The sequence below is a fragment of the Leptonychotes weddellii genome, chromosome 8, assembly GCF_054177405.1.
Source record: "Leptonychotes weddellii isolate Sample4059 chromosome 8, ASM5417740v2, whole genome shotgun sequence".
NCBI lineage: Eukaryota > Metazoa > Chordata > Mammalia > Carnivora > Phocidae > Leptonychotes > Leptonychotes weddellii.
The window spans coordinates 56944624-56963311 of NC_138376.1; the positions used below are offsets into that span (position 1 = coordinate 56944624).

Below are 18688 nucleotides of genomic sequence, written 5' to 3' on the forward strand. Positions count from 1 at the left end.
TTATTATAAAAGGACATGGCCGATAATCACTTGGAATAAAGTTATCAAAACTGTGCAGCTATTCATATTACCTTACTCAGGTAATCCTCATTTTCTGCATTATAGTAAAGCCCAGGGTTTGTGTCATATGCAGAACAGTCACTAAAGAATCTCCTGGGATATAGGAGAATTTGCAGCATTGCCACAGATGTGAATATAAGATAAAACTTGATTTTGTTATGGTTTGTCAATCATCAGTAAAGATATTTTCCTAAATTATCTCATGAGGTTTTTTAACAACATGGTCGAAGTACTCTGAATACTTTAAAATTTAGTTATCGTTAAGTAGACATTACTGAACATTATGTTATGACTATAAAGTGTAGCTTATTCACAGAGATTTTCCACTTATACTCACTAGGAGGCGGCAGAAATGACTCTTGAAAGTACTTGAAACTATCGTGATGGCATGGATTCCCAAGGTAAGAATGTGTTAACATATGTCCCACATATTTCCCATATACTTTCCACAAGAACCAGGGTGCTTACAATATCGTTCCAGTTAATGTTACAAGGTACTTAAAAATAAGAAAAAATATTTTTCTCTCCAAAAATTGTGGAGATTAAGCATTAACTGAATATGCTGGGTTTTTTTGTTTTTTTTTTTTAAGCTATGTATAGGAACCCAAAGTGATTTATACCAAATGAACTCATTCTAAAACAAAGCCTAGATGGCAGGGAATAGAAAAAAAACAAAAAGACATGCTCACATGCTATTGCTTTTAGAGATAGTTCTAGGAATATGGGTATATTTAAGTCCCAAAGAAAGTCAACAGTTGATAGAACAAGGTCTGAGAGAGCCATGTCTCACCATCCCCCACCTCAAAAGCCTGGATCCAAGGAACTGAGAAGTGCCCTCTGAAAATGACAGATAGGGAGAAAATAGCAAGGGAAATTAGGAAATCCCTCTTGCTTGATCAGCTAGGAGATTATACTAAATATGGATGGCATTAACAAGTATAGATCAAGATTTCATCAAAGAATATTTCAGACCTTATTAGCTGAGTTTCACAGTGATTCCAGGTAAGAAGAGCCTGGGTATATGATAGGGGAAAGATAACAAGGGAAATAAGACATGATAAAAGGGATAGAAATGCTACAATATATCAAATTTAGGCCTGGGTTACATAGGAAGCTGAGAGAATTTCTCCTGGGGTATAACCCCACTGAAGATGGTCAGGAAGCTTCTAACAGAACAGAAGCTACTTGGATTTTTCTCTCTCTGTGGGGCACTCTACAGCAAGAATTGGTAAGATTTTTTTTTAGGAAAACAAATATTTAAGTCTGAAATCGAAGAGAAAGAAAAGGCATGAAAGGCACAACCTGGTTTACCTACACATTGTAGGAGTGGAAATGCACAGACATCTTTAAGGCAGGCAGCCTTTTACCAGTGCTCTAAGTGAGCTAGTAACAGAGGTCTATTTTCTAATCTGCTTTGTTCCCCGACTTTACAATCCTCTCAGAAACTTCATGGGGAGAAAACAAGTTCTTTTCACAGCCTTGATTATAATATTATCTAACACTTTTAAAACCGTACCCTAATGCCTAACAGAAATCATAGAACAGGTCAGAGTTTTGAGTGTCCCTAGGTTTATTCCAATTCACCACAGCAAGCAAAAAGTCATAGATAGAGTAATAAAGAGTCTCAGTCATTGGATTTCTCATCAGTGCAAGTTTTCCAGAATGTCAAAAGGTATCAACTTCCAATTCTGTTCATGAATATCATGATTTCATAAGCTTTCCTCTACTGAAACTTCACCTTATGGTATTCATTGGACATAAGATAAAAATGTCCTCTACAGGGGCGCCTGGGTGGCTCAGTCATTAAGGGTCTGCCTTCAGCTCAGGTCATGATCCCAGGGTCCTGGGATCGATCCCCATGTTGGGCTCCCTCCTCAGCGGGGAGTCTGCTTCTTCCTCTGCCCCTCCCCTTGCTCGTGATCTCTCTCTCTCTCAAATAAATAAATAAAATCTTTTAAAAAAAATGTCCTTTACACTAAAGCATCAATGTCTTTTGAAAATGTTTAATAAAGTTCAAATTTTTATCTTTTTTAAAATTTATTTTCCAGATTTATTGAGATATAATTTACTGATAACATCTTACAAGTTTAAGATATACAATCTGTTGACTTAATACATTTATGTATTGCAAAATGATCACTAGCTAACACCTCCATTTTGTCACATAATTACAATTTTTTTTTTTAAGATTTTATTTATTTATTTATTTGACACAGAGTGTGAGAGAGAGCATGAGTGGAAGGGTAGGGGCAGAGGGAAAGAGAGAAGCAGACTCCTTGCTGAGCAGGGAGCCCCACGCAGGGCTTGATCCCAGGACTCTGGGATCATGACCTGAGCCGAAGGCAGACACTTAATTGACTGAGCCACCCAGGTGTCCCCTAATTATCATTTCTTTTGTGCTGTATGAACATTTAAGATCTACTTTCTTAGCAACATTCAAATATAAAATAAAGTATTACCTATAATCACCATGCTGTACATTACATCTGAAGAATTTGTTAATCTTATAACTGGAAGTCTATACCCTTTGAACAATATCCTCTTTTTTCCCTATCCAAGTCCCTGGTAAGTACAACCTTACTCTGTTTCTCTGAGTTTAGCTTTTTTTAGATTCTGTATGTAAGTTATACAGTATTATACAGTATTATACGTATGATTTATTTCACTTAGCATAATGCCCTCAAAGTTCATCCAAGTTGTCACAAATAGCAGGATCTCCTTCTTTCTTGTTGCTGAATATTATATATATATTAAAATATAAATTTATATGCCACATCTTTATAGAGTCATCTGTTGATGGACACTTAGGTTAGTCACATATCTTGGCAATTGTGAATAATGTTATTATAACCATGAGAGTACAGATACATTCATGAGATCCTGATTTCAATTCCTTTGGATGTATACCCAGAAGTGAGATATTGTTGGATCATATGGTAGTTCTATTATTAATTTTTTAAGGAAACTCCATACTGTTTTCCAAAGTGGCCCTACCAATTTGCACTCCCACGGATAGTATAGAAGTGTTCTCTATACCCTTGCAAACACTTGCTATCTGTTGTCTTTTTGGTAATAGCCATTTAAACAGGTATAAGGTAATATCTCATTGTTGATTTGATTTGCATTTCCCTGATAACTGCTGATGTTGAGCACCTTTTCATATACTTGCTTGGCTATTTGTATGTTGTCTCTGGAAAGCAGTCTATTCAGTTCCTTGGCCCATTTTTTAATTGGGTTGTTTTTTTCCTATTGAGTTGTGTGAGTTCTTTATGTATTTTGAATAGTGACCCTTTGTCAGCTATATGATTTGTAAATATTTTCTCCCATTCTGTAGGTTGATTATTTCATTTGTGGATTGTTTCTTTTGCTGCATAGCATTTTAGTTTGATGTCGTCTATTTAACTTTTGCTTTTGTTGCTTGTGCTTTTTGTGTCATATCCTAGAAATCACTGCCAAGACCAATGTCAAGGAGCTATTTCCCTATGTTTTCTTATAGGAGTTTTTCACTTTTAAGTCTTATGTTTGAGGTTTTTAACCCATTTCAAGTACATTTTTGTGTATGGTTTAAGTGGCGGTCCAATTTCATTCTTCTGCATGTGGTTATTCAGTTTTTCCAGCACCATTATTTTTTTATTTCATATTACAAATTTATTATATATTTAGAAGCTAATCCTAGCATAGTGTTTTTTATTTTTTTAATTTATTTTTTTTTTTTTTGAAATCCAACTTTATTTATTTATTTTTATTATTATGTTAATCACCATACATTACATCATTAGTTTTTGATGTAGTGTTCCATGATTCATTGTTTGTCCCAGCACCATTATTGAAAAGACTATTCTTTCCTCATTGGGTATTCTTTGCTTTTTTGTTAAATATTAATTAAACATAAATGTGGGCCTTATTTCTGGGCTTTCTATTGTGTTCATTGGTCTGTCTATTTTTATGCCAATACCATACTGTTTTGATTTCTAGAACTTTGTGGAATAGTTTGAAATTAACAAGTGTGTTGCCTTCTGCTTTGTTCTTTTTTCTCAGGATTGCTTTGGCTATTCAGGGTTGTTTTGTGGCTCCATACACATTTTATAGTTATTTTTTTTCTATTTCTGTGAAAAAATGCCATTGGAATTTTGATAGGGATTGCATTGAATCTATAGGTGACTTTGGTAGTATAAACATTTTCTTTTTTCTTTTTTTTTAAAGATTTAATTTATTTATTTGACCGACAGAGACATAGCGAGAGAGGGAACACAAGCAGGGGGGGTGAGAGAGGGAGAGGCAGGCTTCCCGCCGAGCAGGGAGCCCCATGCGGGGCTCGATCCCAGGACCCTGGGATCATGACCCGAGCCGAAGGCAGATGCTTAGCGACTGAGCCACCCAGGTGCCCCTGGTAGTATAAACATTTTAACAATATTAAGTCTTCCAATCCATACCAGGCACATCCTTTCATTTGTTTGTGTGTTCTTCGCTTTCTTTCGTTGAAGTCTTATCGTTTCCACTGTACTAATCTTTCACTTCTTTGGTTAAACTTTTTCCTAAGTATTGTGCTGTTTTTTATGTTATTATAAATGGGAGTGTCTTCTTTATTTCTTTCTCAGGTGTTTTGTTGTTAGTGTATAAAACACAACTCTTATCTGTATGTTGATTTTATGTCTGGCAACATTACTGAATTCTTTGACGAGTTAGTTTTAACAGTTTTTTGGTGGAGTCTTAGAATTCACCATATATGTGACCATATCATCTGTAAACAGAAATAATTTTACTTCTTTCCTATTTGGATGCCTTTTATTTTATTTTATTTTATTATTTTTTGTCTCATTGCTCTAGGTAGGACTTCTGTGAATAATAGTGGTAAGAGTAGGCACATATGTCTTGTTCTTGATCTTAGCCGAAAAGTTTCGACCTCTTATCATTGAGTGTAATGTTGACTATGAGTTTGTAATACAAGGCCTTTATTCCTTCCATATCCAATTTGTTGAGGGTTTATATCATGAAAGGATGTTATATTTGATCAAAGGCTTTTTCTGCATCTATTGAGAAGACCATTTAATTTTTCTTTCATTATCTGATTGTGGTATATTACATTTATTGATTTGCATATGTTGAGCCATCCTTGCACCCCAGGGATAGATCCCACTTACCACAATGAGAAATCCTTTTAATGTGCTGATGAATTAAGTTTGATAATATTTTGCTGAGAACTTTCTCATCTATATTAATCAGGGATATTGGTTTGTAATTTTTTCTCATAGTGTCTTTCTCTGGCTTTGGTATCAGGGTAATGTTGGCCCCATAAATGAATTTGGGAATAATACCTCTTCTTCAATTTTTTGGAAGAGTTTGGGAAGGATTGGCATTAATTCTTTGGATGTTTGATATAATTTACCAGTAACATCATCTGGGCCTGGACTTTTGTGTGTTAGGAGCTTTTTGATTACTGATTCAATTCCTTACTCATTATTGGTATGTTCAGATTTTCTATTTCTTCTTGATTCAGCCTTGTATATTTCTAGAAAATTATCCATTTCTCTTGTTACCAGTTTGTTGGCATATAGTCATTCATAGTAGTCTCTCATTATTCTTTGTATTTCTGTGATATCACTTACAAGTGATACAAGTGTCTCCTCTTTTGTTTCTAATTTTATTTGAGTTACCTCTCTTTGTTCCTCAGGTAGTCTAGCTAAAGGTTTGTCACATTTTTTTTAAAAGATTTTATTTATTTATTTGAGACAGAGAGAATGAGAGAGAGAGAGCACATGAGGGGGGGAGGGTCAGAGGGAGAAGCAGCCTCCCTGCCGAGCAGGGAGCCCGATGCGGGACTCGATCCAGGGACTCCAGGATCATGACCTGAGCCGAAGGCAGTCGCTTAACCAACTGAGCCACCCAGGCGCCCGGTTTGTCACATTTTTATCCTCTCAAAAACCAACTCTTGGCTTCATTCATTTTTTTTCAATTGTTTTCTAGTCTCTATTTAATTTATTTCTGCTATAATCTTTGTTATTTTCTTCCTTTTGCTAACTTTGGACTTGGTTTGTTCTTTCTAGTTCCTTGAGGTGTAAAGTGAGGTTGGTGATTTGAGATCTTTCTTTTTTCTTAATATAGTTGTTTATCACCATAAACTTCCCTCTTAGAATTGCTTTTGCTGCCTCCCATAGGTTTTGATATGTTGTGCTTCCTTTTATATTTGTTTCAAGATATTTCTTCATTTCCCTCTTTGTTTCTTCTTGACCCATTAGTTGTTCAGTAGCAAGTTTTCTAATCTCCACAAATTTGTGGATTTTCCAGCTTTTTTCCTGTTATTGACTTTTAATTTTACACCATTGTGGTCAGAAAAGATACTTGGTATGATTTCAGTCTTTTTATTTTTTTTTTATGTTATGTTAATCACCATACATTACATCATTAGTTTTTGATGTAGTGTTCCATGATTCATTGTTTGTGATTAACACCCAGTGCTCCATGCAATACGTGCCCTCTTTAATGCCCATCACCAGGCTAACCCATTTCCCCACCCCTCTCCCCTCTAGAATCCTCACTTTGTTTCTCAGAGTCCATAGTTTCTCATGGTTCGTCTCCCCCTCCAATTTCCCCCCCTTCATTTTTCCCTTCCTACTATCTTCTTCTTTTTTTTAACATACAATGTATTATTTGTTTTTGCTAAGACTTGTTTTGTGTCCTATAATTTGATCTATTCTGGAGAATGTTCTGTATATACTTGAGAAAAGTGTCTACTGCTGTTGGATGGAATGTTCTGTTTATATCTTTGTCTAAAGTATGGTTCAGATCCAATGTTTCCTTACTGATTTTCTGTCTGGATAACCTATCCCTTCACTTTGAGCCTATGTGTCCTTAAACCTGGAGTGAGTCTCTTAGAGGTAGCATGTAGTTGGGGCTTGTTTTTTTAACCATCCTGTCACTCTATGCCTTTTAATTAGAGGAGTCAATCCATTAACATTTAAATAGCTAGGTAAAGATTTACTAATGACATTTTATTAATTGTTATCTGGCTGTTTTGTAGTTCCATTTTGCCTTTCTTTCTTTCTTGCTGTCTTCCTTGGTAAATTGATTATTGTCCATAGTGGTATACTATGATTCCCTTCTCTTTATCTTTTGTGTGGCTATAGTAGATTTTTGTTTTGTGGTTCTCCTGAGGTTAACCCCAAACATCTTATATATTTCTAACGTAATTAACAGTCTATTTTTTGCTGATAACAATTTATCATACATTGCATATAAAAATCTCTATTTTTTACTTCCCTTTTATGTTTTTGATGTCACCATTTACATCCTTTAATATTCTATATCCATTAACAATTTGTTGAAGCTATAGCTATTTTTAATATTTTTCTCTTTTAACCTTTATACTAGAGTTAAGTAGTCAATTAACACATCATCTAGTACTGTATTAGATATTCTGAATCTCACTATATGCTTACCTTTACCAGTGTGTTTCATATTTTTGTGTTTTTATGTTACTTATTGGCATTCTTTTGTTTCAGCTTGAAAAACTCTTCTCAGCATTTCTTGTAAGGCAGGTTTAATGACAATAAATTTCCTCAGCTTTTTTTTTTTTAAAGATTTTATTTATTTATTAGAGGGAGAGAGATAAAGCAAGAGCACACAAGCAGGGAGAGTAGCAGGCAGAGGGAGAAGCAGGCTTCCCGTGGAGCAGGGAGCCCTACTCGGGGCTCAATCCCAGGACCCTGGAATCATGACCTGAGCCAGGTAGACACTTAACCCACTAAGCCACCCAGGCACCCCTCAGCTTTTATTTATTAGTGAAAGTTTTTATTTAGTCTTCAATTCTGAAGGACAACTTTCCTGCATTGAGTATTCTTGGTTGGTAGTTTTCTTATTTTAACACTCTGAAAATATCATACCATTGTCTCCTGGGCTCTGCTGAGAAATCCACTAATAGCCTTACAGGGGTTCTCTTTCAAGAGAATTTTTTTTTTCTCTTGTTGCTTTTAAAATTCTCTGTTTGTCTTTGATTTTAAACAGTTTTATTATTATGTGCTATGAAGAAAATCATCTTGGATTAAAATTTTGATGTGACCTATTAGTTTTAGTGAACTTGAATTTCCAAATCTATCCTCATGCTAGGGAAGTTCTCAGCCATTATTTATTTAAATAAGCTTTCTACCCCTTCCTCTCTTTTTCTTTTTTTTTTTTTTTGCTGATGTCCCATAATTCCCATATGCTTTTCTCCTTCTCATTTACTTATTTATTTAGCTCTTTTGATTAGATAATTTGAGTTGATCTGTCTTCTGGTTAATTGGTTCTTTCTTCTACTTTTTCAAATCTGTTATTGAAACTCTCTGTTGAATTCTTCAGTTCAGTCATTGTATTTTTTGGCTCCCAAATTATGTTGGGTTCTTTTTTATGTTTTCTCTCCCTTTGTTGAACTTCTCATTTTGTTTTTCTGCTGTTTTCCTCCTATTGCTATACTATTTATTTGTGTTCTCTTGTAGCATTCAGATTATCTGTACAACAATTATTTTGAATTCTAGATTCCTAGATCTAGAATTTCTAGATTTCTAGATCTCCATTTCTTTGGGGCCAGTTACTAGAAGTTTACTGTATTTCCTTGGTGAAAACATGTTTCCTTGATTCTTCATGATCTCTGGAGTCTTCTGTAGTTTTCTGTGCATTTGAAGAAGCACCCACCTTTTCCAAATTTTATGGACTGACTTTGGTAAGGGAAGCCTTTCAACTCTCAGGGGGGTCATGCTGGCTTGTGCTTTGACCCCAGGTCTAGTGATGCAAGATGCCAATTTGTGAAGACACATGGTGGCACTGGGCCCAGGAGGACATGATATTCTTTAGCTCAGGTCTCTGGAGTCCACTGTATCAACAACTGTGTGGTCCTTAGCAAGCACTGCAGGGGTCCACAGTGGCTACAAGGACTTTTGGGGTCCTAAAATGGCACCTTTCATCTAGTAGCGAGGGATCAGAGCAGACAGCAATGGTGACCAGAGCCAGTGGTGTGCACACACTCAGCTATTGAGGCCATTAGCAGATTCCTATATAGTTGAAGGGACCAGATGCAGACATACTTGTAGTGATGGGGGCCAGGGTAAATAACGGGGGCCAGGGCCAACCATAGGCTCACTGGCAGCTGCAAAGACCCTGACTTTCCATCTGCTCTTCTGTGGCTGCATGCTCTCCCTCTAGGTGTACACACTTTATTGGAGTCTGGTGATAGAGTCAGGCTGTGGCATGCAGGTGCACAGCTGTGGGGACTAGTTGCAGGTGGGCACTAGTGTCAGCCAGTGATAGAAGGCAGGGACTGATCCAGACCCACAAACAGCTGTGGGGTGCCTCACTGTTAGTGACTTCACATGGCTTCCCACTCTCCCTGTGTGTGCATGTAAAGCACTAATGTCTTAATTACTCAAGAACAATGTTGTCTACACCTCTAAAGGAATCCATGATGAAGAATACATCACTAATATGATATTTCAAAAAACATCTCTAATGATGTACATTTTTAGTATATACTAAGATATTCATTGCAAATTCATGGTATCTGACTTCAACTGAGACTTCAAAATTTCTCTGTCAGCCTCTCTTTTCATTATCATTATTTAGTAAAATTTTCACAATTGTTATTCAAAATATACCTCTCTTTAAACCTTGAGTGAGTCCTTCAGCCACTACTATAAGAAAAAAAAGATTATCATTCTTGTTTCATTATCATTCTCTATTTCAACATTAACCTGTATATCTGTGACCAAAATATCACCCTCTCCCACTTCCAATGAGATATTTAAGATAAGCAAAATCAAATCCTTGATTAAATTCCTTTCAGATGTTTATTTCCTCTTCTTCATCATCCCAATAAATTGCATAATTATCCAACCAACTACTCAAGCTAAAAACCTGGGAATAATGTCTCAATATTCTCTCAAAATCCAACATCTAATATATTATCATTTCTTACTGATTCTATCTCAAAAATACATCCCCAGTTCATTCACGTCTCCATCTCCATAGCCTCCAACATTGTGCAAGCTAACATCTATTCTTGATTAAAGTAAAGTCTTCCCAACTTATATTTCTTTCATTCTTGTTCTATCCAATCCATTTTTCACTTGGTAATTGGAGAAATTTCTTATTGTAAATTTTATATGTTAATAAATAGTGCCTTCCTTTTGCATTTAGAATAAAATTTCAATCCTTTATCATGGCTTTCAGAGTCCCATATGATTTTCCCAGGCTACATTAAGATCTTCCCACTCTTTCTCTCACTCACTAATCTCCAACCTCATTGATCTTCCTTTGGTTCTTCAAGTATGCCAAAGATTTTTCTTTCCTTACACATTTGGATGTCTCCTCTCCCTGAAACATTCCTATTCCTTGGTCTCATTCATTTATGTCTTATCCTAACACCCTATTTGTCACCATTTAGAATTATTCTGTTGATCTTTTTGTGAATTGTTGTATGTTTTCTCCATTAGACTTGTATTCCATGAAGGCAGGAGCTATATTAGACTAATTCAGATATACTATCATCAACCAAATATGTAATAATGGTCAATCAGAAAGAGTAAATGAAAGCGTATATTCCCCAAAACTACCACCCAAAGTCATTTAAATATAATAGGGTAACACATAGAATTTTACATTTTATAATAAAAGAAATTATTCAATATTTTTCAGAGTGAAATGTTGGTTAAAAAACTCTAGGACCCTGTGATACTACAGTTTGTTATTTTTTGTTCATTTGTTTTGAGGAAAGGAAGAAGCATAGACTTTCAGGAAGATAAAAAATCTTCCAAGTCCTATGCCACTGACCTTGAAACAAGTGTTTTTATGAAAAAAGCGCTATTGTCTAATCCAAAATCAACACCTGGAATAATTGATGAACTTTAAAGAATAAATTTTTGTGACATTTTTATAATTCAGCAGGATATCACAGTTCCGCTAGAATAGAGCACACTCATTATGCTCATCTCTATTTTGCTTATTTTGTTACAGAGATTTTATGCAAGTGAATACAATGGAAATAAAGTAATTTCAAAAATACTTCTATAACTATATCCACATTTAGATCTATGTGTATATAATTAATTTTTCTGGGCCATTTGAAATTAGGTTACATACAATATGACCCTTTCCCATTTAATATTTCAGGGGATTTTCCTATAAGAATGAAGACTTCAGTGCCATACTATAAAGTCACAAGGGCCTATCTCTCCCACTAGTTACAACTATAAAACCTGAAAGAATACAAAATGTGACTATCTGAGAACTCTGAAAAAGTAAACAACAGGCAGATAAAAGAGGGCCAAAACTTGAGGAATAATCAACACCAGCACATTTTCTAATGTTTTTTTCTCTCCTTTTCCCAGCTTTGACCCAAGGAAGATCCAGTACCTAGAGTTATGGAACTGTGCAGTGGATGCAAACAGCAAAAACTTTAAGGGAAACATCCTCTTTCTGGCTATAGGACCAGAAAAAGTTGAGAATTCTAGGTGAATTTCTTTTCTTTCATGTCTTTATTTTTTTTTTTCTTCTCTAGCCCTGCTGCAGGGTAAAATCATTGCAGAGATGTATGGCTGCTGCAGTTTTGGAGGTGGAGTCAAGGGCATATAAAATCCCAAAGTCAAACTTTTATCTCTGACCAGATGAACTAGGAAAAAGGGGTTGCTGTTGTTCGAAAAAATGTATGCTATAGAATTCCTAATATTTTTCTATTTCCTCACCATTTTGCCCTAAAGGAGACACCTGTCAGTCAAATATAAATGCTCAGGAAGCTAAAACTCTAGAAAAAAGTCCAAATTTCAGGTCAGAGGAACTTGGAAAGGAGGCCAGTGTTAACCTGAAATTGTAGGTGAACTCTTAAAGAAGTTACAACTGGGCAGAAAATTCCATAGTTATGTGTATGAATCAACACAAGTACTGGGCTTACCCCCGACCTGGACAATTGTGGAACAGGTTCACAAAAGCAGAGGAAAGACTGAGAACTACTGCCAAATCCCAAAAAACTATGAGTGGCACAGATGGATCAGATCTAATTACCATAACAAATGCTTTGAAAAATTAGCTGACAACCTAGTCCAGGGCTGGGATGGGGAAGGAGAGAGGCGGGCATCCTGGGGGCCACAGCTGGCGCCTGCCACAGTCCTTCCCCCAGGTGCTTAGGTGGAAACAAAAAGAAAAAGAAAAGAAAAATTAGCTGACAAAGGAATCACTGCTGGCAGAAGGCAAGAAAGAACTTGTTGAACTTAAGCAAGTCAGTTGCCTGGCCAAACAACAACAGCAGCATCAGCAGCAAATCAACATTCTCCAGAGGATTTTATAAGATCCTGATTCTCTTAACAAAATAGTCTACCTGTCCAGAATGCATTCCAAAATTATTTGGCATAAAAAGACCCAGGAGAATATGACCCAAGAATATGACTAACTGTCAATGGAAAAGACAATCAACAGGTGAAAATCCTGAGATGACTCAAATGGGAATTATCACACAAAGACTTTAAAACACCCCATTCCCCATGTGAGCATCTTGGAAGTCACACCCCATTCTAACAAGAAGCAAAAAATAAACAAGCTAGAAAATCAACAATTCTTTTTAGACCCCTAAAGGAGAAGAATGCAAGGCAAACTGCTGTTTCTAAGATTGGAGAGTCAAATAAGTGAATACCAGGAATCACGGTTTAGGGAAGCAGAGTCTCAAGATGGGAAAATATCGTATTTCATAACAATGGTGGCTTGAAGATACTGACCAGTGATTTTATAGAATGTTCTTCAATTTGGTTCTGTCTGATATCTCTTCATGATTAAGATGCAAATTATGCATTCCCAGCTGCTGGAATACTACATAAACTATGTTGTGACCTTTAGAGGCTATCCCATTTGGAGGCCCACCATGTCTATCTGTCCCTTATTGGTGATGTTAATTTTGATCACCCGATCAGAGTGTCCCTTAGGTTTCACACTAAATAGTTATTATTTCTGTTCTGTAACTAGTAAGCAATGTGCAGACAGAAACTTTGAGACTATGCAGATATTCTGATCTTCATCAAACTTTTTATTCTTTATTTAGGCAATTTATTATAAACAAGATTACCCTAGTACTCCACAATAATGGCTGGACCCCTAGACTTACTTAATACTCATTCATGACTCTTGAAATATTTAGAATTATAACTGCAAAATAATTTTTCAACTCTGCTGCTTCTTCTATATTTATCAATCAGCATTCTATTGTAAGAAGAGACATTTATCTAATCTACCTAGCAGGTTAGCTATCTAGTTTCTATTGTGGACTCATAGATTTCTATTTTGCTTTTAAATACATTCATACATACATACATACTTATCCAGTAATCTGGACTTAAAATGGCAGGCTCATTAAATCATTCCTATTGATATCATGGTTTATCTGAAAGAAGTAATTCTTCTGAAACTGAAACTAGAAAATAAGTGACTACCAAATAATTCTGCTTATAAATTTTCATTATTACAGTTTGCAGGTTTTATTTGAGAAAGGGTATAACAATAAGATGTCTGAAAAAACATGCATGATGAACAAAATATCAACAAAATATCTATTTTGGATTCATAACAGATCTCTCTTAGAACTTTACTTTGTCCCATCTCCTTTCTCCCCAGAGAACACTGAATCTCAATGGCTGTACTTGTGGACTATGTAACTCGCTAGATGCGCTGAATGTATGATCTAAACTATTTTCTTAATATTTATGTGAAACTAAACCAGAATCCTTGTGAAAACTGAAATATATAACTTCTGTTTTTGTTTCTGTGATCTACTGGTCTCGTCACTCATTCAATTACAGATTTAAGAAAAATCCCCAATCTATACATTTTATACAATTGTCTCAGGAAAAAAACAAATTTGTGAAAAATGGAGCTCATACTAGTAGACAAATACTAACAAAACTCTTTTTTTCCTTCTCAGTGTGAACTTGTACAGAGCTGACTATTGTTTTTGCAAACAAGAAATAAAAGTGTTTACACCCTTTAGCATATCCTCATATAACCGAATAAGAAAGCACAAGTACCTCTTAACCTCTCCTGAGTAGCTACATTGGCAGGCTCAAGGTATGGAAGAAATGAATCCTTGGAAACACTTTATTTCATGAAGATATTTAGCATTTGGGAGTCTGTGGAGAAACCCAGAGTGGAGAAGAACCAGCGATGGAAGACAGGGCAAGGAGAAATTAGACATTGTAAATTACAGACCTTGGCACCATCACTGAAACTTCTCCCTCCAATGGAGATACATGTTCTGGTTCTTCATTTTGCTCATACATACTCCTCTCTCCCTAAAAACAATCAAACAAGCGAAAAACACCACAAAAGGTCAAAATGTAGTTTGTTGTCCCTGATATCTACCTTTCTCTTCTTCTTCCTGTCCCTAAGAAATGAAATAAAAATGGGAGGTACACCCCATTTTCCTGGAAAAGTAGACAATTCTTTTAGACGCTACTTTGAAACAGAAAGTTACCCAGATGCTGTTTTCTGCTTTCTAAGCAGTATTTGGAAAATGAAATGGAGGATATGAAGTGAGGTATTTTCAGATTCTCTCCTTAATGTGTTCAGGTTCCCAAAGGATTCTGACTCACCTGAATGCCACGAGCATGTCTGCTTTGATTAAGGAGATCCAGAGCCACACTTATTAAAAAGCCTCTCCTTTCAACTGCTGAGTATTTTTCCTCCTCCACCATCAGTTTAGGGATCATGTGTTTCTTATCCTCAAAGACTGTGTTTTAGGGACATCAAATGTTTCCTTTTGTTCTCTTACAGTTACCCCTTTAGAGTATCTTCAGCACAGCATATTCAGGCTTCTGATTATGGTATTAAAGAAATGTTTACCTTCGATATGGGAAGATCTGTGATTATAGTGTCTAATAAGAAGATTGAACACAGAATTCCTTAACTGAAGGGGTATCATACGTTACCTTTTTCCTGTCCATGTGCACAAAGATCTAGTCAGCTGTCACAGATCTCCATTTTCCCCTCTGAACCTCAATGCTATTTTAAGTTGTTTACAGAATTCTCTTGTCTCTTTTCCCCATTCTTTTTTCTCTTTCCCCTTAGCATCCTGTTTCAGAGGAAGCAATATCATTTTTGAGCTGGTTCCCAGGTTAATACTAAGTCAAATTTCTTTTTTGTTTTGTTCAGGAGGATGTGGAATGTATAGAATGAGTTAATTTTTTACCAAAAACATATGTATTATGTATCATTTGTTACCAGAAAATTCTCAGCTTAGATTTTAAAAATGTAACTTTTACATAATAAGTAATGCAACTAAAATAAAATATGAAGTTGAAAATAAAGAGTAGAATTAGTTATAGGGCCCAAATACTAACCAAAAGCTAGTTGCATTAGGTAAAATATAATTCAAAGGGAAAGCTATTAATAGGAACTCAGAGAAACATATATTAATAAACAAGTATGACATAAAATATGCACTATACATTTCTTAGACCACAAAGAAATCTTAACAATTTCTTTTAAATCAATACCATAGAGCCCATGTTCACTGACCACAATTCAGTGAAATTAGAACTCAAAACCAAATGTTGCTAAGATATATTTGGAAGCTAAAAAAATTCAATTTTATCTTTGTTTTGTTGTTGTTGTTTTGTTTTGTTTTTAATTTTTTTATTATGTTATGTTAGTCCATACAGTACATCATTAGTTTTTGATGTAGTGTTCCATGATTCATTGTTTGCATATAACACCCAGTGCTCCAAACAATATGTGCCCTCCTTAATACCTATCACTGGGCAATTTTAAACAATACATAACCTAAGGTAGAAATTGGAAAGAAATTACAAAATATGTAGGCCTGAAATAAAACAAAAGTATAATACATCAAAACTCCTAAGGATAACAAAATTATATAAGGAAAAAATGTAAATATTAAAATGCATTTGATAAGCAAAGTTTTCAGTTTTAGGAGCTAGACCTATAATCAGCAATACATTACATTCATACAATCACAATAAGGAAATAATTATGTTTTTAAAAAGGTGTTAAAATATAAACTAGTAAAAAGGAATATAGTTCACACAAAAAAATTAAAATGGATAGAAAAATCTGTCATTATAAGACCCCTGGCAAATGTGATTAAAAGAGTCAATGCATTTAACTTGGTAGAACCTACATTCTACGGGACGGAAAATAGTATCTAGTTAAACAAGTTCTTGGTTTACCTGCAATCCTCACTCAACCCAGTCATTGCCTTTGGCAGAGCACAGGGAGAGGAGAAGAGAAGGTAGTTTTCTCTGTATCTAGTCAGTTTTGTCTGAAGTTTATTGGACATTATTTTATGGCAAGTAATTGTGTTGAAAAATGATTGCTTCTTTAATTCTTTCTACCTGTATTTCAGAGAGCAGAGTTGGCATGCAGAGCTGGAATGCATCACATCACTCCTGGCTCTGCAGTTCCCTGCTGGAATAGCCAATCTCCTGGGAGTTCCCAGGTCACTCCACAGCCTTTCAAATAACAGGGTGATACTCAGGGTGCTCGTTAGTGCAGCACTACCCAGTGTGTGGTCTGCAACTGGTGCCCTCCAGGAAACTTGTTACCAGGCTACAACAAAGAAGTATAGAAGGAGAGGATGCTTGTTCACCCATTTATAGCAATCATACAAAGGGATTTAACGTTGCAGAAACTAATGATAATTTTTAAAATGGCCTTGAATTATATATACGTATATATATACATATATATATCCTCTTCTTCCATTTCACTTATTCTTTTAATTCACTTTCATTACGGTTTATGACAAGTATTAGCCCACAATGGAATGCAAACAAAACAAAACAAAACTGACCCTTCACCACAGATACTTTGAGAAGCATTGCTTCAGTAAATTGGATGACTTTTCTAGCAACATTTCCAGCTCCTTTTAAGAAACCAGTGGGAACAGCTGTCCAGCAACTACTAAGTGAAACAGCAGTTCAAGTCTAGACACTTGTGACACGCTTAAAGTTTGTCTGGGGTACCTTTTCCAATCTCAGTGACATTTCTTCCCAGCTTTCATCCTCCATATGTGCCTTCATTCCAACAACAAATATACTGCTTCAGGCATCATGCTTGGCATGTGGAGCTCAACGGTAAACAAGAGATGCCACTCTCGCCCTCAGGGAACCTATACGTTAGTGGAGATCTTAACTCCTTAATGTTACTGTTCTTTAGAGTCTCATCCCTTACCTAGTTTCCAAAACATGCTCTCAGAAAAGAAGCCGATCTTGATCTTAGTGTTCAAAATTAACAGGTAAATACAGTGTTACTCTACTCAAGGGTAGCTCATATAAAATATTACTTCTAACTGTGGGATGAAAAGTTCAAGTGTTTGTTAGGTGAGAGAGGTTCAGGATGAGATGAAAAGAGTGCCTTGCTCAAGGGAAGTTATCACACACTTGCAACACTGATTTATCTGGACTAAGCCCAAATTCACTTCCTCCTCCCTTAAAATGTGTCTTCCGTCATCCACCTCAAACTCAAGGACCATAGCCTTAATTTGGCATGGTCTATTTCCATCAATTAGTAGTTACGTTAGTAGTTGGCCTTTGTCAGATCTCTGAGGTCTCAGATTTTTCTCAGACCTAGAACATTCTCACTCAAAACTTCAGGGACAGTATCAAAAATAGCAATACCAAAATTTCTCATTTGCTCTTTTTAATTGCAAGAAAAAAAAAAGTCATGTTTGTTCTGTCATTGTCAGCTTCTTTCTCCTTAACTCCCTGGGAAGACCTTTTGCTAATAACATGCCAGGAAATATACTGCCGAGGAAAGCTTTGTTCTTTTGTGGCTACTGAAGGATCTCTTAGCACAGAAAATAAAGTGGATGACTAAGTGCAAAACATTCATTAAAGTACTCTCCAAACATGTTTTATAGGAAAAAAGGATTTGGCTACAGAGAATGATTGGTATGTCAAGAATTTCATTTCAGGCAACAATTTTGTTATTAGAACAAGCTTCAGTTGTCTACACGTTGGCTTTGTTCAGGAGATGTAATGTAAGATAAATAAAAAAGAGAACTTCGAATGCTGTTATCTGCCATGCGGTACTTCTTTGTAAGTACAGATAATAACAGCTCTAATATTTTTTTCATTTCCTTGGGTACCAAATCTCCCTCTTACCGTACATGATGCGCTTCGCACTGCAGCTGGCTGCCGTGGCTACCGCTGTTCCAGCTGCCCAGGAGACCTGAACAAATAATCCAACAGTTTGTCTCTTGTGAAGAGGAAACAAACCCTTATCTTTAAACTCAATCTCTTCCATGTCTTACAAGGAGCAACTGAAGTGTTTCTTATAGTCCGGGATACCTCAAGAATGAAAGTCACTTAAAATAGAGGCAGTTTACACTGTGACCAATTCCCTGAATAACTGATTACTTAAAAAAAAAGAAAAAGAAAAAAAAGATGAGGGATTATGAGCGCTAAATTGATGCATGCGCCCAACACACTGTTGTCTCTAGCTGGAGAGCCCAGGTCTGATTTCAAAAGATGCTACTGCAGCCTCACAAGATAAATGTCACTTCTGTATTCAGATTACTGTCTTACAGGAAGTTTCACAGGGAAAGGATTTCTTGCTCTCATTGCATAATTGCCAAGCATCACTTTAAAATCTGTCCAAGCAGCTG

At 35.8% G+C, this 18688-nt stretch overlaps 1 long non-coding RNA gene across 1 annotated transcript in view; it reads right to left on the reverse strand.

The window, feature by feature from the left end:
- Positions 1-18298, reverse strand: part of LOC145723040 (uncharacterized) — a 217066-nt gene extending 198768 nt beyond the window's left edge. Inside the window, exons 1-2 of the long non-coding RNA XR_014147763.1 lie at positions 18186-18298; positions 14272-14354 (exon numbers count right to left, since the gene is read on the reverse strand). This is a non-coding gene — a long non-coding RNA (uncharacterized LOC145723040). The remainder of the gene's footprint in view (positions 1-14271; positions 14355-18185) is intronic.
- Positions 18299-18688: the final 390 nt, after the last annotated feature.